Genomic DNA, 22627 nt, shown 5'->3' with positions numbered 1-22627 from the left:
ATATAGGAATGTGACACATTGAACTGTGAGCTTGTAGGCGTAACATTGTGGTCAAGAAACACAGTAACAAAAACAGCAGCACACAATTGACCACGACTGCAGAGGCGGTCATATATCTGGGTCAAGCGCTAAGGGCTGAGGTGGACTCTGAAGAGTCTCCAGATTACGGCGGAGTGAGTATGCAGTTCTATAAGTGCAACGGGGAGTTTGGAGGAGTAGGTCAGTGGTTTTCAACCTTTTCAGTCCACGACGCCCAGAATAATCATATTCTAACTGGGGACCCCCCCACCCTGACAAGCACTAAGAGTTGAGGCATTACATTTTGTATAACACGGTTCTATTGTGAAAATAGCAGCTCTACATGCTCACAACGCCTCGCAACGCGAGGCGTTGTGAGCATGTAGATCGGCTATTTTCACAATTTCTGCCTCTAATATTTTAGACTTAGAGGTTTTAAAAAGTCCTTAATTATCACTTTAGAAATGTGCAGACACCCTCTATACACTTTATGTTGGTTTGTTTACTGAGAGAAAACAATGTTAATCATCTGGGGACCCCCCCAAATAATTTGGGGACCCCCACTTTGGGTCCCCACTCACAGGTTGAGAACCACTGGAGTAGGTAATAAGTGAACGATTTCAAACACTGCCATACAGCCTCACACCCTGCATCCCTCCAAGATGCTCCAATTAAAGGACAACTTTAGTTTTTTACAACAAGGGTTCATATTTTAGATTGTAATTAAAGAATATAAACGATGAGTGTTAAAATGATTTCATTTACTTCTTTCTATTGTTTTAGAGATTCTTATTTCAGTGGTTGGGGGCATGCGTACAAGTGTCTAAATATGTCATTTTACACAGAATAAGCCCATTCCCAAGATACAACGCAACCTTTCATGGTTGGATGTGACTTATGGGGGCTAGAAGTGTTACTGTAAATAGCAATAAAGAAACTGCTGGCTTATTGGGTCTAAAAAGACATACTTAGCCACTTGTACGCATGCCCCCATGCGTACGCATGCCCCACATTTTAGCACGGTAAACGCGATAAAACAATAGAACGAAGCAAATTAAAACATTTTAACACTCACTTTTTCTTTTCTCTAATTACAATCTAAAATATGAACCCTTGTTGTAAAAAAACAAAGTTGTCCTTTGACGTCCCCATGGCACAGCTGCATGAGCCAACAACGTTGGAACCATTTCTGCGCACGCCGCTGCCGCCGCCAATTGACCATCACACTTATGGCGCCTGACCAGCGGAGCAGCCAGTCTTGCTCCATCTCGTGCTGTTTTTTTTACGATTGCATGTATTTGTTTCATTTTCTTCCAGCCCTCAAATTCTCACCCGTCTCGCGGCTGTTTCGATCGTCCGACATGTTTGTGTTTATTTCGCGGCGCCCATTTCTTTCTTTCTTTTTTTTGACGGGCAGCACACGGTGAAAAGCGCCGCGGGGCGTTTTTTTTGCTTCTCCCAATTCTTTTTCTTTTTTTTTTCTCTACCGCCGGGGCTTTTTGTCTGACCTCAGCTGTCAACTTGGGAGCCTGGGCGCTTTCTGAAAAGGAGGAAGAAGAGGAGGGGGAGGAGGGGGGGAGAGTGGAGGCTGCAGGTGAAATTCCCTCTGCCTCTCTTATTCCATTTAGGCCGGAGCGCTGTCATCTGAACCACTTTAACCATTATTTTATGCTTTAACTATTCAAAAATAGCAGATCTACACGTGTAGATCTGCTATTTTTGAAAAATCGCGAACATCTGTGCAAGTCTTTGGATATTTTTGACACGATTCTCTAAATGTCTTCTAAAATCCTTCTTCTAAAGCTGGTTGCACACTGCTGCGTTTTTCGGGCCGAATATCGGAGTGAATTTCGGAGCACGCAAATAAAAAAATCAACCTCACGTTGTGTCAGTCACGTTTGCACACTGCCGCCCGTTTCGCGCACCACTCGGTCCCTTGCTCTCTCTGTCTCTCTCTCTCTCCTTGCCCTGAAAAACGCATTTCGCAACGAAAAACGCAGCAGTGTGCAACCAGCTTAAATCAGTGGTTCTCAAACTTTTTCATGTGAAGGACCCCCCAAAATTGCATGTATTTGGCCGCAGAACCCCATCTCAAAATATGTTGTTCCAGGGACCACCCAGAAGCAAATATTTGAATTGCAAATGTTGGCTTTTAAAAATATATATTCAAAGAAAATCACGATTTTTCAAAAATAGCATGCAGATATAAAAGCTTTCAGTAGTTAAAGCCTAAATGGGTTATTCCCCCAGCTCTGTCCGTCTCTCCACCCTCGCTTCTCTATCCCCCAGGTCCTTTTTATCTCCCTCCACCCTCTGTCTCTCCTGCGTGCACCTCTGTTCTCCCCCAGCACCGCCAGCGCGCGCCCCGGGGGAGAGACTGCCCATGGCATCGCCGACGGCCACTCTGCTACTGCCTTTTTTATGATTGTCTAGGCTCACTGTGAACCCTTGCCCTCTGCAGCGGCTCGGAAAACGCAAGGATGTGGCCGCGTGCACGCACGCAGGCAGGCATACAAACACACACACACACGCACACATATACAGTCAGGGGCGTCACAGGGGGGGGGGAAGTGGGACTGAGTTACTAGGGCCCAATGGTGGAGGGGCCTTCATTATTTTATACTTTGGCTATTGAAAAATAGCAGATATACAAGCTCACAGCGCGGCACCGAGCTTGTAGATCTGCTATTTTTGAAAGGTTGTGAAAATGTGTGCAAATCTTTGTATTGTATAAAAAATAAAAAATAAACATTTGAAATTTGAAAGACTTTTTCAAAATGTCAAAATGCTATTATTCAATTGTTATGAGAACTTGTTGTGAGAACAGTGGTGTAAAGTAACTAAGTACATTAAGTAACATTTTGAGGTATTTGTACTTTACTTGAGTTTTGCCAATTTCCAATAATTTTACTTCTACAAATATTGTATCCTCCACAACATTTATTTGAGAACTCATTGTGATCTACAAGCTCACAATGTGTCGCGATGCGACGCATTGTGAGCTTGTAGATCTGCTATTTTCAAAAGAAAACTTGAAATGGGACATTCTGCACACAGAGTACTTTCTACTTTTGTACTTTAAGTATATTTTGATACCAATACATTTGTACTTTTAAGTAAATTTGGACTTCCAGACTTCCACTTGTAACAAAGTATTTCTACATTGCAGAATTTATACTTTTACTTGAGCAAAACATTTGAGTACATTTTCCATCACTGTGTGAGAACCAGGAAAATGGTCATCACCAGAGCCTTGTAAAGAGAGTTCTGCCAATGCGGGATCAGAAACAATGGTTCGTGTAACTCGAAATGTCACTTTTCCCTCATAGACTCCAATGCATTCTGTAAACTTCCGTTTCGCGATTTGTCACTATGTGCCAATAGATGTGTGTGTAGAAGACCTGGCCCCATGAAGCGAACGGGAGTGGCGTGACTCTCTCTGTATACAAGGCTCTGGTCATCACAATGTCTACTTCAGGGGTCTTCAATGTTTTCAGTCCAAGGACCCCTTAGCTGAGAGAGAGATGAAGCAGGGACCCCCACTACCTGTTAATAGATTCCATATAGTTTCATCTTTTGAGAGCATATAGTCACCAGTGTATTTTGGATTTATGTCAATTTATATTATACTAGAAGCTGGGCCGCCCTTCGGGCGGCCCAGCGTCTAGTCGGCGACCTGGCCAACTCGGAACAATGTAAATAGGGAATGAATGCCCCGCCCTTTAATGCAAACCCCATTATACCTGTTTTCATAGGACCCGTTTTGACCATTTGTCTGCCTGTGTCCATTTATGCCCATATATGGAGATATCTGTATCTGTCTGTCTGTCGGTGTCCATTTTATGTCCATATATGGAGATCACTGCAGTTATAGTTCTGGGTCCATTTTATGCCCATATATGCCCATATATGGAGATATCTGTCTATCTGCGTCCATTTTATGCCCATATATGGAGATCTCTGTATCTGTCTGTCTGTGTCCCTTTTATGCCCGTATATGGAGATCTTTGTGATTCTGCATCCATTGTATGCCCATATATGCCATATATGGAGATATCTGTTTATCTGCGTCCATTTTATGCCCATATATGAGATTTCTGTCGCTTTTTCAAACAGATGGTCAAAACGGGTCCTATGACAACAGGTATAATGGGGTTTGCATTAAAGGGGGAACCGGCACTGTGTCTGCAACACAGTCGGAGGCACAGACAGATACAGAGATCTCCATAATGGGAATAAAGGGACACAGACAAACAGATGGAGGAGGAGACAAACTTAATGCAAACCCCATTATACCTGTTGTCATAGGACCCGTTTTGACCATCTGTTTGCCTGTGTCCATTTATGCCCATATATGGAGATATCTGTATCTGTCTGTCTGCGTCCACTTTATGCCCATATATGGAGATCTTTGACCATCTGTTTGCCTGTGTCCATTTATGCCCATATATGGAGATATCTGTATTTGTCTGTCTGCATCCATTTTATGCCCATATATGGAGATCTATGCAGACACAGTGCCAGTTCCGGAAAATCCTGATGTCAGACATCAGAATCCGAACCTTTCGTGCTGGTTCCAGAAAATCGTGTATCGGGTCGGGTCGAGGCCGAGCACTGCACTACCTGCTGCGGTGGGGAACGCACGTGCCGAATTTGAAATAGGGAATGAATGCCCCACCCTTTAATGCAAACCCCATGAATGCCCCACCCTTTAATGCAAACCCCAATATACCTGTTGTCATAGGACCCGTTTTGACCATCTGTTTGTCTTTGTCCACTTATGCCCATATATGAAGATCTCTGCACACACAGTACCGGTTGCGGAAAACTCTGATGTCAGACTTTATGCCCATATCTGGAGAACGCGCGTGCCGGTGGGAAGAAGGGTTCTCGAGATACGCGGATTACATACATACATACACATTCACAGAGATTTTGCCAGTTCCGGAAAATCCTGATGTCAGACATCAGAATCCGAACCTTTCGTGCTGGTTCCAGAAAATCGTGTATCGGGTCGGGTCGAGGCCGAGCACTGCACTACCTGCTGCGGTGGGGAACGCACGTGCCGAATTTGAAATAGGGAATGAATGCCCCACCCTTTAATGCAAACCCCATGAATGCCCCACCCTTTAATCCAAACCCCAATATACCTGTTGTCATAGGACCCGTTTTGACCATCTGTTTGTCTTTGTCCACTTATGCCCATATATGAAGATCTCTGCACACACAGTACCGGTTGCGGAAAACTCTGATGTCAGACTTTATGCCCATATCTGGAGAACGCGCGTGCCGGTGGGAAGAAGGGTTCTCGAGATACGCGGATTACATACATACATACACATTCACAGAGATTTTGTGTTGACTCATGTGGCGTACGTGATGTCAGAGCCTTTTATGAAGTGATGTCACAATGACTCAGCGCTTGCGCCGATTTCCTCCGGAACAGCCTGATGTCAACAATCAGCTCCGCATAAGGAGATTCCGAACGTTTCGCGGCGGTTTCGGAAAACCGCGAGTCGGGTCGGGTCGAGGCCCGGCACTGCACTCCGCGCGGCGGCGGGGAACGCACGTGCCGAATCTGAAGCCGGTGGGACGAACGGTTCTCGAGATACGCGGATTACAAACAAACAGACAGAGATTTGTCGCATTTATAGATAGATATTTAACCACTTGAACCGTCAATACTTGTAAAACTTGACCTTTCACTCTGTACTTAGTCTGCTCTTTTTCCTCTCTAGACCAAAGCTCTTTGCCGAAAATAGCCGATCTACAAGCTCACAACGCCTCGCGCTGCGAGGCGTTGTGAGCTTATAGATCTGCTATTTTTTGGCTCAAGTTCTCCGAATATGGACACTAGGGTTCAAGTGGTTAATATAAATAAGGAGAATTTTCAAAGAATCACACAAAGATTTGGAGGACCCACTGTAGTAACTCTGAGAACCCCCTGTTGAAGACCCCTGGTCTACTTCTCAAATTATACTATATACTTGTGGGGACATGGCGGGGCCCCCACACGCGCACGCGCGCTCGCAGCAGCAGCTTTTGTGTGCAAGATGGTGGAACACGACGCCACCCTGGCCCACTTGTGGGAGTCACGTCGGCTCTCTCTCTGGGCCCCTGAAAGGGACGGGATTGGAAGACCCGAGGCGGAGGTGAGAGAGTAGGGGAGCATGTGGGGTTCACATCTGGCCGTGGTCTGCGGAGGCCACCAGCTGTCATGCATAAACATGACAGGTGGTAATCAGCATTATGCCACTAATGTTACGCTGAGGCACCAGTAAAGCAGAGAGTCCCATCTCATTAACACTGCCGCTGTTCAGATGCTCACACACGCACAGGGGCGTCACAAGGGGGGGAAAAGTGGGACTGAGTTACTAGGGCCCAAGGTGGAGGGGCCTTCATTATTTTATAATTTAAGCTGCCAGCTTGTAGATCTGCTATTTTTGTCAAGTCGTGAAAATGTGTGCAAATCTTTGAATATGTATTTTTTAAGCGAACATTTGTAACTCAAATTTTGCTTCTGGGGGCTCCCTGGAACTAAATATTTTGGGGTCCGTGGCCAAATACATATAATTTTGGGGGTCCTTCACATGAAAAGGTTTGAGCACCACTGACATATAGAAATATTTGAAATATTCAAAGACTCGCACACATTTTCACGATTTTTCAAAAATAGCAGATCTACAAGCTCTCGGTGCCGCGCTGTAAGCTTGTATATCTGTACTATTTTTCAATAGTTGTGTGTGTTCCCAGTCTAAATGGGTTAAACCCGTAGTGAATCCTTGTACCCAGGGCCCAAAATGTGGTGTGACACCCCTGAACACACACACACACACACACACGGGACGATGGGCATCCCATGCACATACTCAATTAGTGTTAGACCACAGGAGCAAGGACACACACACACACACACACACACACACACACACACACACACACACACACACACACACACACACACACACACACACACACACACACACACACACACACACACACACACACACACACACACACACACACACACACACACACACACACACACACACACACAGAGAGAGAGAGAGAGAGAGAAAACCGTGCAGGTTGTATATGTGTCATTCAGGCAAACTAATACAACATTTAAATTGACTGGAACGGGAATTAAAAACGTATCTAGGCTGAAACAAGCAACAGCTCGACTATAGCAACAAATAAAGTAAAGGTTACAGTACAATAACAGCTATCTATTTGCCATTATTCTCAGTGACGTGCTGTCTGTATGGTCACATTCTGCATGGCAACGCCATCGCGTACATTCTGAGCCTAAGAAAAAAATAATTATGAAAATAAATGTGTAATGGGCTGCACATACCGGGGAGATTGGTTTGTCAAACTAAGGGGATGGATACTGAGACAAGACTCCACACACACACACCCATATAACCACACTTGCGTACCACGATCAATACTGCAATGTAGAAATAACCTGTTAAAAGCAAAAGTCCGGATTTCAAAATGCGCTTACCGTAAGTAAAAGTACAAAAGTATTGGTATCAAAATATATTTGAAGTACTAAAAGTAAAAGTACTCGCACAATGAATCGCAACGCATTGTGAGCTTGTAGATCGGCCATCACGGCCGATCACAAGCCTACAGTAGGCCTTAAGTGGTTAATGTATGTTTTGTTATAATAATCAAAATCTACAAAGTAACTAGTAACTAAAGTTTTCAAATAATCTTAGTGGAGTAAAAGTACAATATTTGAAGTACTGAAAACTGGAAATACTCCAGTAAAATAAAAAATAAAAATCTAAATCTAAATTGTACTTAAAGGACCAGGTCACCTCTGGGACAACCATATCTTATGTTATTGTTGTGTGGGACACGATCAACACAATACTGAGTTATTTTTTGTGTTCAATCTGTGTTTTGAGATATTTTAGTATTTCAGCCGATTTCAGCATGCTACAACTGGTCATAATGCATCATATGACCAGTTGTATGCTGAAATCCTAACATATCAAAAAACACAGATTGAACACAAAAAAGAATTCAGGATTGTGTTGATCATGTCCCACACAACAATATAATAAGATCTGGTTGTCCCAGAGGTGACCTGGTCCTTTAAGCGCAGTACTTGAGTAAATGCTACTTAGTTACCTTCCACCACTCCACTCCCCCCCCTCCCCACCCCCCACCCCACACACACACACCTACAGACCCACACACACACACACACCTATAGCATCTCACTTTGAAGTTGAACAATTCCCCACTGTGAAGCGCGAAGAAAGACAATAACATGAAATAAAAAAATAACACGTCTCCCGACCTCCTTGTCTCATGGCGGGCCACTCATTGTCTGGGTGAGTCACAGGTGCATGCATGCAGAAAGGGAATCAGCTCCATTTAAAGTCCGCCCGCACAACGCGGTCTGCAGGAATCACACGCAGTCATAGTGACACGTGAATCACGCCCGGGCGTACCTCGGGGTGACGCGGCCCGGCCACGGCCCAGTGTGACTGCATTATTTCTGCCTGCCAGAGAGCCTCAAGGCTCCGGAGCTTTCCACTCTGGTTTCATATACAGATCGTTGCTGTCAGAGGCAGAAAGCTTGTATGTATCTCATCGTCGTTGTCGCGTGAAAAGCTTTTATGTCCAAAACCGTTTGTTTTGTTTTTATCATTTGAAAATTGATCTGAACTAGTGAAAATAGCCGATCTACAAGCACACAACGCCTCGCGATGCGAGGCGTTGTGTGCTTGTAGATCGGCTATTTTCACTAGTCCTGTGCGACAGCCTTGTGTGATGAAGCAGGGCTTAAAAACTTTCAAATTTGAAACTTGGAGATACAAGGTTTCTGCCTGACAGTGGTGACGTCATGCTTCAAGATTCGATGGGTTTTATTCATATTCCCCCCCTTTCCCCGTAAATTAATTATCTACTTCGTCATACTATACAGCTACATGAAAGTAGAGAAAATAGCTGATCTACAAGCTTGCAATGCATTATCTACAAGCTTGCAGTGCATCATGTCGGGAGCTTTTAGATCTGCTATCTTCCGAAAGCGAAAGTGATTCAGCGTGGCTGTGGGTTTTATTGCGACCGTCAGGTCGCAGTTACTATCAAAACCTCCACCGGCTGTCCGTCCGTCCATCACTCATTTCTCACATGGCCCTCTTCCAGCGCCACCATGAGGCCGATTCTTGCAAGACACATTGGATCATTGGATCATCAACATGGATCTGTCCCATTTCCCATATTCCTTCCTGATTGGCTACCATTGCCTTCCAAAGTTTGTGTATGCGACCTGATGGTTGCTTATCTCCCGATTTAGGGAGTCTTACTGGTGAATATCGAACCAATGAGAAGTATGTAAAAGAGCTTGTTGACTAAATGATAACTACATTGCATGCATTTTCTTCCATTTCCTGACTGAAGTAACTGTTTTGGACACCCGACAAAATCTCTATCTATCTATCTATCTATCTATCTATCTATCTATCTCTCTCTCTCCCCCCCCCCCTCTCTCTCTCTCTCTCTCTCTCTCTCTCTAATGAAGAGTATATATATAATATATGAATATATATATATATATATATATATATATATATATATATATATATATATATATATATATAAATATATATATATATATATATACTGTATGTGTATGCTGCCCTTGCAACACGTGCCTCTGTGTAGCTAGACAGCTAGTTAACAGTTCCTGGGATCCACCAATAAACACACAAGGCTTGACTTTTCTTGCTTATTTACTGAAGTCTCTGCAGGATTTTGTAAAACTGAAACAGTACAGAAAATAGAAACACATAATGAATTAGTAAACAGGTCCAAAATATACACTGTAGTGTGAGAAATAATATACAGTACATACAGTACTATTTGCATTTAAACTAGTTACACAATGTTCCAAACACAGAATATTGTCACTGCAGCAGGACAGGCTAGCATGAAATGCAGAACACAAGTGCTTACACACTTATCAAACCAAACAATTAAACCAGCTTGCACAGAAAAGATTCAAACATCAAGTTTGACATGAAATGCAGTTGTTACACCAATTAACTACAACTTAAATGTACTTACAGACAAATAATGTCCAAGGCAAAAACGTTTTAAGAAGATTCTCAGCAGACCATGTGTACAGCTCACTTGTTTACTGGAGAAATGCTGGCTCTACTGACTTAAGTTTCACTTTCGCTTTGACTTTATACCCTTTTAGCCTAACCACTAGATGGCAGTACAAACCATATGAACTGATACAATGAACTTCACTTTTACCTTGACTTGACATATTAACTTATTAAATGACAGAAATATTTATACCTTTTTAAACTTTGATTTTTAACCAATCTGCCGTTGCGAAGGCAGCACACTCCCCGCTTTGGTACAATAACATTGTATCAATACAAAAATATCAACCTTAAAGGAAAGTCCTTGGACGCAAGTAGCAACATAAGAGTTCTTTCATTAAGTCTCCTCTGACAGGAGGACTACAATCTCTGACGCTGACCTCAGAAACACCTTGACAACTGTCTTTCAGAGCTTTGGTGAACTTGTCAGTTTGCATGAATTCAATCAGCTCAGAGTGTGACCATTTTGCAGCACATTTGCTTTGTAGACACTGACCTCTGATGGTTTGTGTACTGTCTCCAAGCACACTTCACCCACGATGACCCAACCTAGGTCTAGCCGCTGTGCGTAAGGAGCATTGTGGGTCCCGTTTATTTGCTCACGCACCTTGTGCACCCTTAAGATGTCTCTTCCTAAGAGCAGGAGGATTGGAGCGTCTGGGTCCACGGGTTGAATCTTCTTAGCAACTGGCTGTAGGTGGGAATGATGGTGTGCAATTTCTGGTGAGGGTATTTCTGTCCTATCGTCAGGTACCATGTCACACTCGATTAGGGTTGGTAGAGGAAGCTGTAATGTTCCATCAACAGACTCGATGATGAAGTTGCTGGCTCTTCTGCCTGATGTCTCTGTTCTCCCTGAACAGGTTCTCAGTGTATATGGAGATGAATTGGCCTTGACTTTGAAGAGGTCAAAGAACTGTGTCTTGGCAAGAGACTTGTTACTTTGCTCATCGAGCACCGCATACATCTTAATAGCATTCTCTTTTTTCCCTGCAGGGTACACTTTAACCAAGCAGATCTTGGAACAGGAGCGTGGGCTTTCTCCACTTACACATATCTCTGTGCAGCTTGAAGTGACTGAACTCTCATTTGGCTCCCTGCTGTCCGCCTTGTCAGCCTGGATACTCTCTGTAGCTGCTGGAGGAGGAGGACCTGGATGCAAGGCAGAGATGTGTTTGTCACTATTGCACTCGAAGCACTTGATAAACACCTTGCAGTCTTTTGCTGTATGTTGTGTGGACCCGCAACATCTGTAGCAAATGCGGTTCTCTCTAAGGTACGCTTTGCGCTCTTCCATGGGTTTGCCTCTGAATACTTTACACTTCTTCAGTGGGTGGGGCTTATAGTGTATAGGACATTCCCTGTCTGGTTCCGTCAATTCCTGTTGAGCTGGAATGGTTTCACTATCATCTGACGATTCTTCATCAACATCAGTTTTGTGTGCGCTTATAGCGGCTTTCCAGCAGGACTTTGCAGGTTTCTCTGTTTGTGGTGTACCATAACTGTCAGGGGTGGGAGAAGAGAAGCTTGGGTCATTCCTCACCTTTGCCTGGTTCCTCACGAACCTGGAGAAGACACAAAAAGGTGGAAATGCCACTCTATTCTCCTCTTTGTACTTGAATCCCAGAGCTGTCCATTTCTCCTGGAGGCTGTATGGGAGTTTTTCTACGATGGGTTTTACCCCACGAGCAGTATCCAAATATGAGAGGCCTGTTAGGTAACCATCCTCTTTGGCACACTCCAATTCCAGCAGAATGTCGCCTAGTTCTCTTAGCTTGATATTGTCTCTGTTATTTAGTTTTGGGAAGTTGTCAATCTTTTTTAGCAATGCATCCTCGATGACCTCTGGTGCCCCATAACATTCTTCAAGGCGTTGCCAAACGGTGTAGAGGCCTGCTGCGGGTTTGAGAACGTATACAGAGCGAATGGTTTTCGCTTGTTCTGATGACTCAGGTCCGAGCCATTTTGTCATCAGGTCCAGTTCTTCCCTGGCGGACAGATTCAAGTCCTTAGTTGCACTGTGAAAGGACGCTTTCCATGACATGTAATGTTCAGGTTGATCGTCAAATTGAAGCAGACCTGAACTCACCAATTCTCTGCGCATCAGGTATCTGGCAAAGTCTTGTGCACCTGGAGGCTCAGGTGAGTAGTAGTCTTTAGCTGGATTGTCTGAGTGCTGCGGAAGATTGAGGTAAGTCTTAGTTGGTTGTGTGATTTTTGTTGGCACTTCTTCTTTAATTTCAACACTTCCATGCAGGGGACCTTGGTCACCAGGCACGTTAGGCGAGTGCCTGGGAAGCTGCTGCTCTTTAGTATTTTGTAGTGAGGGGTGAGGCTTCTGAAGAACAGATGACGTTGTCGCTTGGTTTGGAAGCTGGTGCACTTTAGTATGTTGTGTTGAGGTGAGAGGCTGCTGAAGAACAGATGACATTGTCGCTTGGTTTGGAAGCTGCTGCACATACTCTCTAGTGCGTTGTGCTGAGGTGAGAGGTTGTTGAAGAACAGGGACTTCCTCGTCTTCCTCCCCGCTTTCACTCTCTTCAGCTTCCAAGTAGGCTGCGGCTTCGGCGGAGGCAACAGCAGCAGCTTTCTGTGACTGGAGAATGTAGAGGTTGGCGTCGACTTCAGCTCTTTGTTTGTCACATGCAGCCTTTTTCCTCCTCGCTGCAGCCTCAAACTCAGCTACTTTCATGCTCGCTGCAGCCTCTTGTTCAGCCTCTTGTTCATCAAGTTCAGCCTTGTGCCTCATCGCTGCAGCTTGTTTTTCAGCAAATGCCACTTCAGCCTGAGCAGCCTTTGCCTTAGCATGTGCTTTTACATATAATAAAGATACTGTTGAGGATCGTGATGACTTACTGGATGCTGTAGAGGCTGTTTTAGATTTAGATTTAACTGACTTGAATGACTTGTGAGAAGACTTGATAGAATCTGCTTTGGGTACCTCGTGCTCCTCCTGCTGTCTGGTTAGTGTGGGGAGTTCTGAGGCCTCCTCCTCCTGCTGTCCGGTTGGGAGGTCTGTGGTCTCCACCTCTTCTTGTTTATCCTCAGCCTCCACTGTATAAATCCTTCCTGTGCGTGTACTCATGATTGCTGATTATAATCCTGTGTGCTTGAGCCCGCTGTGCTTCTTGTCTTTTTACTCTGCTGCCCTTGCAACACGTGCCTCTGTGTAGCTAGACAGCTAGTTAACAGTTCCTGGGATCCACCAATAAACACACAAGGCTTGACTTTTCTTGCTTATTTACTGAAGTCTCTGCAGGATTTTGTAAAACTGAAACAGTACAGAAAATAGAAACACATAATGAATTAGTAAACAGGTCCAAAATATACACTGTAGTGTGAGAAATAATATACAGTACATACAGTACTATTTGCATTTAAACTAGTTACACAATGTTCCAAACACAGAATATTGTCACTGCAGCAGGACAGGCTAGCATGAAATGCAGAACACAAGTGCTTACACACTTATCAAACCAAACAATTAAACCAGCTTGCACAGAAAAGATTCAAACATCAAGTTTGACATGAAATGCAGTTGTTACACCAATTAACTACAACTTAAATGTACTTACAGACAAATAATGTCCAAGGCAAAAACGTTTTAAGAAGATTCTCAGCAGACCATGTGTACAGCTCACTTGTTTACTGGAGAAATGCTGGCTCTACTGACTTAAGTTTCACTTTCGCTTTGACTTTATACCCTTTTAGCCTAACCACTAGATGGCAGTACAAACCATATGAACTGATACAATGAACTTCACTTTTACCTTGACTTGACATATTAACTTATTAAATGACAGAAATATTTATACCTTTTTAAACTTTGATTTTTAACCAATCTGCCGTTGCGAAGGCAGCACAATATGTATATATATACTATATATATATATATATATATATATATATATATATATATATATATATATATATATATATATACTGTATGTATATATATATATATATATATATATATATATATATATATATATATATATATATTCTGTAGTATTCAATTGTTGCAAGTGCGGCATTGGTGACAGGTTGCTCATCTGTGGAGGGCTCTCTACATGCATGGCTAATGGAGTTAATCTGTGTTGGAAAGGTCAAGTCAGTGAAGATTATGGCAGACTCCGCCGCGGACAGGATGACCTTATCAGTGCTAATGTACCACTGCCATCTCTGTTGTCATCTCCTCACCCTTTTCCAAGGCGAGAGGATGGGGGGGGGGTTCAGGGCAGGGATATGGGTTGAGGGGGAGGAGGAGAAGGAGAAGCCGTACAATGACCCCCCGAAGGCGTGGAGTTCAGCGGGTCACGGTGAGATTGGTACAGAGTAACGAACCACTGATGTGTGAGTCAGAGGTGAGAGGCGATGGCTGGGAATCAGGCAGAGGTAAGGAACATTGCACTGTGAGAATCCTGGGGGTTAATTTAACTCTGAGAGCGCACCGATGGAACCCAAGCGGACGGACCCCATTCTGCGCACGCTCGCGGCCTAGAGTTATAAATGGGTAATTGAACACTGAGGATACGACTGTGTGTACCAGTGATGTAAAGTACTTTTACTTAAGTACTGTACTTAGAATTTTTAGGTTGTACTTTACTTGAGTATTTCCAATTTCCAATAATTTTACTTCTACTCCACTACATCTCGGATCCAAATATTGTACTTTTACTTCACTACATTTATTTGAAAACCTTAGTTACTAGTTACTTTGTAGATAAAAATGATTATATTACAAAACATATACGTTAATCCACTTTAGCCCTATTTTATACCTAGGCTATTTGAAAATAGCCGATCTACAGTACAAGCTCACAACGCGTTGTGAGCTTTTAGATCTGCTATTTTCAAACATTTTGTACTTTTACTTTTGGTACTTTTAGTACATGTTGATGCCAATACTTTCGTACTTGTACTCAAGTACATTTTGAATTCTGGACATGTACTTGTAACAGAGTATTTCTACATTGCAGTATTGATACTTTTACTTAAGTAAAAGATTCGAGTACTTTATCCACCACTGGTGTGTACATATGCTTTGGAGAAGCACGTACTGCAGCTCTGTCCGCAGTCGGCACTGACGGAAAAAGAGTGAGAATGTAACATACAGTAACTGCTGTTTATGGCATAAACATAGTGATCGTGTGAAACACATTTGTGTATTTGCAGCACAGTTTTGATATTTGGAGGAAAACTTTCATTATAAAACGTATATGTATCGCCCCTTTGCATGTGAAAGGACACTGATGATCATTGTCCAAACTATCACTATACAGTATGAAATTGAAAAATAAATGATATTCCATACTGTACCGGAGAAAGTGTAGATGAAAGCCTGCATGAATCATAATGCATAATATCATCACATTTCCAGGAACTCTTCTTAGGGTCACAATAGCAGAGCATTTTTTTTCTCTCTCTCTGTTTTTTTTCTTTAGGCAACAGGGCCATAAATGATTCACTAGAAGAGCTACAGTGTGGAGTTGAGAAAAAAAACAACAACAAATTCAAATCATAACCCTCTGCTGTTGCCCAAAGGGAAATGTCAAGTACAGCGCTGACACCGAACTGGGAACTTATCGATATAAAGTTTTGTGTTTAAATAAATAACCAACAATTTCAACAACAATATTAAGGACTTAGCGAATGCAATTTTATCCAGCACAACATAGAAAGTGCGAGACCTATGGGGGGAGAAGCTTGAACCCTGGCTAGCCAACGAAACAACAGGGTAAGCAGCAGCTTAAACCCAGTGTAAAGTAACTAAATACATTTACTTAAGTAATGTAAAGATTTGAGTTATTTGTACTTTACTTGAGTATTTCCAATGTCCAGCACTTTTACTTCTACTCCACTACATTTCAAATCCAAATATTGTACTTTTACTCCACTAAATTTATTTGAAAACTTTAGTTACTAGTTACTTTGCAGATACAAATTATAATATTATAAAACACACATAAACCACTTTAGCCCTGTTTTATACCTTGGCTATTTGAAAATAGCTGATCTACAAGCTCACAACGCGTCGCGATGCGACGCGCTGTGAGCTTGTAGATCTGCTATTTCCAAACATTTAGTGCTTTTACTTTTGGTACATTAAGTACATTTTGATACCAATACTTTCATACTTTTACTCAGGTTTTCTGGACATTTACTTGTAACGGAGTGCATCTACAGTGCAGTATTGATACTTTAACTTAAGTACAAAATGTGAGTACTTTTTCCACCACTGCCCGGAGCAGAGGCTTGAACCCTGGCTAGCCAACGAAACAACAAACTAGCTTAAACCGAACAGAACAGCTCGTCGTTTAATTGCTAAAAAATGCTTCAAACATTAGACAGGAGTGCTGCGCGCCGTTTAAGCTCTGAGCTACTGGGGCGTCAACGGGGTCAGTGAGGCAGGTGCTAAGTAGCATGTCCTCTTGAGATGCAGGCGCCGTTCGCCCTGACACACCTAGCCAGTTATGACCAAGCTTTCTGGGATAGAAATGTCAAGACTCGTAAACGTTCCTCTCCACCTTCTGGAAACGCACACGCACGCACACACACACACACACCCTGCCGCCCCCGCCATCCTTTGCCTTCAACTTCGCTCACACGGACAGATGCAGGGACACACAAGCACGTTCACGGACACACACACACACACACACACACACACACACACACACACACACACACACACACACACACACACACACACACACACACACACACACACACACACACACACACACACACACACACACACACACACACACACACACACACACACAGTGTGTGTAAGCCCACGTGCCCTTTCCCTCCCACAAGCCTAGTAGGTAAGACAAGGCATGTCATAACCGCACTCGTCAGTTTCCCACTAAGCGTGCGTGTCAGCGAGCCTGGCCCCTGCTTCATTAAGCAATCCCCCCATGGTGCTGGAGGAGACCGTGTGCCGCAGCAACCAGCGCCGACCTCCTCCTCCTCCTCTCTCTCCAGCACAGGTGAGGAGGAGGTGCCAGGAGCCAGGAGGAGCACCGCTACCCATAACAAACACCTCTGCTTGCATTTACATCAGTGTTGCCACGTACCGCTCATCGGTAAGCCACTTTGGGGGCTTCTTTTTCTGTAAAAGTCGCTTGGAAATATATACAGTGTATCGTCACTGTCCGGCAGAAACCTTGTGGTTCCAAGTTTCAAATTTGCAATTTTTTTTTCCTCGAAAATCAAAGCCCTGCCTCATCATATAAGACAAATCTAGTGAAAATAGCAGATCTACAAGCACACAACGCCTCGCGATGCAAGGCGTTGTGTGCTTCTAGATAAATAGCCTACAAAATGAACGCTTTTGGACATAAAATGTTTCCAACCGACAACGACGATATCATATATTTTTTTTATTATATATTTTTTTGATTGATTGATTGAACTTTATTGGTTAGAAATGTAATGTCTGATAGTTACAGTCAGACATTAAGGCTAAAGGATGGTAGAGTTGCAGATTGCGGATGCAATATTTTGGGGGCTTGTTTCTAAAGTGTAGTTGCTTATTTTGGGCTTATTTCCTATAATAAATGTTGTTTAAACCAGTGGTTCTCAAACGTTTATTTTTCATGTGAAAACCCCCCAGATTAATGATGTAATCATCAGAATAATCGGCGCCAGGTCCTGCTATACAAGATTTGTTGTTAAAATGTTTCACAAATATTCCACATTTATTTAATTTTTTAAGATCTTTTTGAAAGTAGCAGATCTACAAGCTTGTAGATCGTCTATTTTCAAGAAGCCAAAGCATAATTGCTTTAAACTAGTGCTTGTGAAGTCTAATATCTTCTTTTGGGCTTGTTTTAATGCTCGTTTCTCTCACAGACTCTGGCAACGCTCTGATTTCCATTCCTCTCCCAGCCGCTCCGCTGGGTTTCATTGCATTACCGCTTCCATCTGACGCTGACACAAGAGCCCCACACAGGTTAGGTTAGGTTAAGCTGATACCTTATCGATCCCGCGGGGGAAAGGGCGGTGGATTAGGTTGTCTTACAGCCACAGAGGAACAACAGACATCAAAGACAACATTAAATAAAAGCATGGAAAAAAAGAAAGAGAAATGAAATAAATAAACACGCGCCAGTTCCAGCACAGCATGCACGCCGTCAAGGCAATCAGTCGCTCAATCTGATCAGCCCTGTACAGGCTTATTTGCCCCCAGTGGCGTCAGTTCAGCAAAAGCTAGGGTATGGCAAAGATGGGAGTCCTCGTGGATACGAGGCATTACATTTTGGATAACACGGTTATATTGTGAAAATAGCAGATCTACATGCTCACAAAGCCTCGCGCTGCGAGGCGTTGTGAGCATGTAGATCGGCTATTTTCACAATGTCTAAAAAAGAATTGGCTGTTTTTTACACAGGTTTCTATGGTTTCTTGGGCTGGATATGGTAGCCTGGAAAAGTGCAGCTAAACGTGGCATATTAGTAAACGGGCCACAATTAACAATAATGCATTGCACCTGTGCAGCTGACCTGCGGAACCTGGGAATATACCATTCTGTCAAGATGGGGAGAAATGTGGAGAATAGTTAAAGTGACCATTGTGTTACATTTTGCATTTGTAGTTATTTTACTGTAATTTAACAACATAATAACTAGAACAGATAGACAAAGAGACATTCATGGATTTATATTTAAAAGTAACTTTTATTTCCTCCCCTGGACCCAGGGTATGGCAGCTGCATACCCCTGCCATACCCAATTGATGCCCCCGTTTGCCCCCCTTGTGTTATTAAAAAGGTGTGAATTGCAGGGGCTATAAAAGAACGCCTCAAACGTTTCAGTGGAGCCCTTGGGAGCCGTGAGAGGATCACTAAAAGAAGTCTTGTGACTCATCACTAAGCACGGAGGAGGAGGTGAGTATTCTGCACGATGGCTCTGCAGGGAGGGACTGATCCAGTCTCTCCCTGTGGTGGAAAAGTACAACGTACTCAGATGACCCAAAACATTTTGGAATGTGAAATATCCCTTTAAAGAGGCGGTGCCATAGTTTTGTACTTTTTTCTGGTCCTCGTGTGTCTAGGAGGTTGACAGTACTTCATTAGACCCCCCGGTGTGGCTGTTATGAGCAATTATGTATTCCCTTTGTATTTTGGGTTTCTTCCTCGAGGCTGCCACCTTGTGGGTCAAAAGTTGCCGATCCAAAAACACAGATAACATCATATAATCATCTCCTCCCCTTTTATTCATGGGGGGATTCATGGCACCCCATCTTTAAGTAAAACATGTGAGTACTTTTTTTCCCCACCACTGGTCTCTCCTATGGTGAATAGATAGACCCAGAGCTAAAAGGAGGAAAAAAAGTTCACTCCATCGGGTCAATTGTTTCCAGACTACAATTGTTGCAGGTCGCTCCGGTGAATGAGGCATCTAGCTTTTTATATCTGTGGTAACAAGAACGAGGAAGTAATCGTGTCAAACACTACGGTTGCAAGCACTGAATCACACCCAATAATGGGTGTTGATGAGGCACGCGCAACACAAGAACAACGTGTGACCTGTAGTCAATGTGTGACCTGTAGTCAATGTGTGACCTGTAGTCAATGTGTCACCTGTAGTGTTTCTGCGCCCTTAGAGATGGAACTCTTTCTATCTAGAGATGGGATTTATGGTTCTTTGAAGTGAGCCAATCTCTGAGATCTGTTCCTTTCAAAGAGCCGTTCAAAATACTGGCTCATTTTAGTTACTGGTTACTTTGTAGATTTTGATCATGATTGCAAATCACTTCAACCCTATAGGCCTATACATTTTGGCCATAGGATACATTTCTGCCATTTGAAAATAGCCGATCAATGCGACGCATTGTGTCATTAGAAAACTTGTGAAATGGGACATTCTGCACAATGAGTACGTTCTACTATTGGTACTTGGTACTTTAAGTACATGTTGATAGCAATACTTTTGTACTTTTACTCATGTGCATTTTAATTCCGAACTTCTACGTGTGGCAGAGTATTTACATTGCAGCATTGATACTTGTACTTAAAGTAAAGAATTTGAGTACTTTTCCCATCACATGTTCATTAGAAAGGAACGGCTCCCTATTGCGAACCGGATCCCATCGTTCATTTCAAAGAGCCGTTCAAAAGACTTGATTCGTTCGCGAACGTCCCACGTCTACACTGGATATACCTATGCATCATGAAAACTTTCTTCAGTATCCACCTGTTTCCGCAAGACTTTACTGTAGCATTATCTGTGGGACACTTCCGGTTAACAGCAGACATACAGTACAAGCTCACGTCGCGTTGCAGATGCAACCATTGTGAGCTTGTAGATCACACTCGGCTGCGATGCCGGAAATGCCGCTCGCCTTCTGCTCAATGCACGATGGGATGTTGGAAAGTTGTGGATACACATGAGAAGTGCATTTCAAAGCTTTTGCGCACACTGCATACTTTGTTTCCCTGTTATTATTGTTTTTTTTTCTCTTTTTTACCAGATAGTTAACATTTTATGATCCATATCTGCGTTGTGTGATCTGCAGGTCACTTCTCGTTTGAGATATACAGTATATTGAGATGTAATGGCAGAGTGAGACGGACATTGTTGCAACGCAGGGAGAAAGTGGGATGACATGGTAAAAAGAGCCCCACAAAGTCTGTCCAGACTCTTAAAATAGCAGTGGGCATTTAGTGATAATACAGATTGTGTAAATGAGCAATTAGGCACACAGTGTTGGTGATTAACCAGTGTTCAACAGCCTGCTAACGTTGTCACAATGGATTTAGTCCTCCTGCCTCTGATCAGTGCTCTGCCAGTACGGAACAAAATGTGGCAGCACAGCAGTTAAAGTACAGATACAGAGAAAAAAAGAAAAGTCAATAAATCACAAAACATCAGGACGGAAATTAAAGACGGTATAGTATACACCCGATACAGTATCCTATACACCATTGGTTCTCAAAGTGGGGTCCGGGGACCCCCAGGGGTCCTCGAGGGAGTTCCAGGGGGTCCCCAGCTAAATGATAGTTAAGAACCAAATGGACCCTTATGGGTATGCAACTCAGAGTTAAATTAACATTAATTTTACAACATAAATTGGGGTCCCAGAGATATAGAAATGCCATTACACGGGGTTAAAATGATTGAGAATCACTGCTATATACTGCTATATAAAAATATTATTTATGTCTTTTCAAATGGGGGATCTGCAGGCTAATAAGTGTCAATGTGGGGGTCCTTCTTAGCATGAGAAAGTTTGAGAACCGCTGCTATATAATGTAGGAACTAGGAAGTACTACAACCACAGTTACGACATCAACAGAACACTGGTCTCAACTGTATTGTCAACTGTATAGTACAATAACCACTCTTTACAGTGTCACTGAGGAACACAACCCACTGTTGCTATTATTACCATCCAGTATATGTGCGGAACTGCGGTATGTCAGAGTCAGCATCTGTACGCTGGCATTTTACTGGTGTTACTCCAGTTATTAGTCTACTGACCGAGCAAAGATAACGTCCTTCAGAATCAGCTTTATTGTCACATCACAGGTTTATAGAGGTAAAGTGAGAGTGGATGAAATGTGTTTTTGTGCATCGTTCCCCTCGTATCGACGTATTATTTTCCATGGAAGAAAGAAAGGGAAGAAGAAGAAGGGGGGGGGGGGGGGGGGGGGCAAGGGGGCAAGGAGATCCAGCGTGAGCATAGCAGTATACTCATACATGATATACTGTACTTATGATATACTTACTACTAATACATTATACTAATGCATAGCAGCAGATGGTTACTGTGGATGATATACTTATGGACGTAAGTTAAGGTGCTAGAAAAAATAAGAAACACACTAAAAAGACAAGTCAGTGCGTTGCACATGGGATTATTTAAGGCAGTGGTTCTCAACCTTTTCAGGCCGCGACCCCTAAAATAATCATATTTTAACTGGAGACCCCCCCCCCCCCACAAGCACTAAGAGTTATAACACATAGCAGATCTACATGCTCACAACGTTGTGAGGCGTTGTGAGCTTGTAGATCGGCTATTTTCACAATTTCTTCCCCTAACATTCGACAATTTGGCCAATGTTTAATTTGTCATTTTAGACTTTAGACTTTAGACGTTTAGAGGTATTAAGAATTAAGTCCCTAAATTGTAACTTTAGAAATGTGCAGATACCCTCTATACACTTAAACTGGTTTGTTTTACTGTTGAGAGAGAAAACAATGTTGCACATTAAGTTAATCATCTGGGGACCCCCCAAAATACCCACAGGTTGAGAACCACTGATTTAAGGTGAAAATGTGCGCGTGAGGACAACCACATAATCCACATGAAGTAGACTGACACTGGTGTAATTCCCAATCATGTGCCTTGTTGTATAACCTCATGGCTACCGGCAAACAAAGGACAGACCAAGGCTATCACAACCTCCACCGATGGAAGATGAATGTGTCATTTCCCTCTCCTCTTTCCCCCTAACTGTC

General features: G+C 43.0%; 1 pseudogene across 1 annotated transcript in view; it reads right to left on the bottom strand.

Annotated features, from left to right (window-relative positions):
* The window catches only part of LOC308304623 (kin of IRRE-like protein 3), a 171280-nt pseudogene extending 169899 nt beyond the window's left edge, over positions 1-1381 (bottom strand). The window contains exon 1 of the transcript in view: positions 1351-1381. The product of the transcript in view is annotated as a kin of IRRE-like protein 3 (transcript). The remainder of the gene's footprint in view (positions 1-1350) is intronic.
* Positions 1382-22627: the final 21246 nt, after the last annotated feature.

Source organism: Nannobrachium achirus (assembly GCF_963921795.1).
Source record: "Nannobrachium achirus genome assembly, chromosome: 19".
Lineage (NCBI taxonomy): Eukaryota > Metazoa > Chordata > Actinopteri > Myctophiformes > Myctophidae > Nannobrachium > Nannobrachium achirus.
This window is presented reverse-complemented; position numbering and strand designations above follow the sequence as displayed.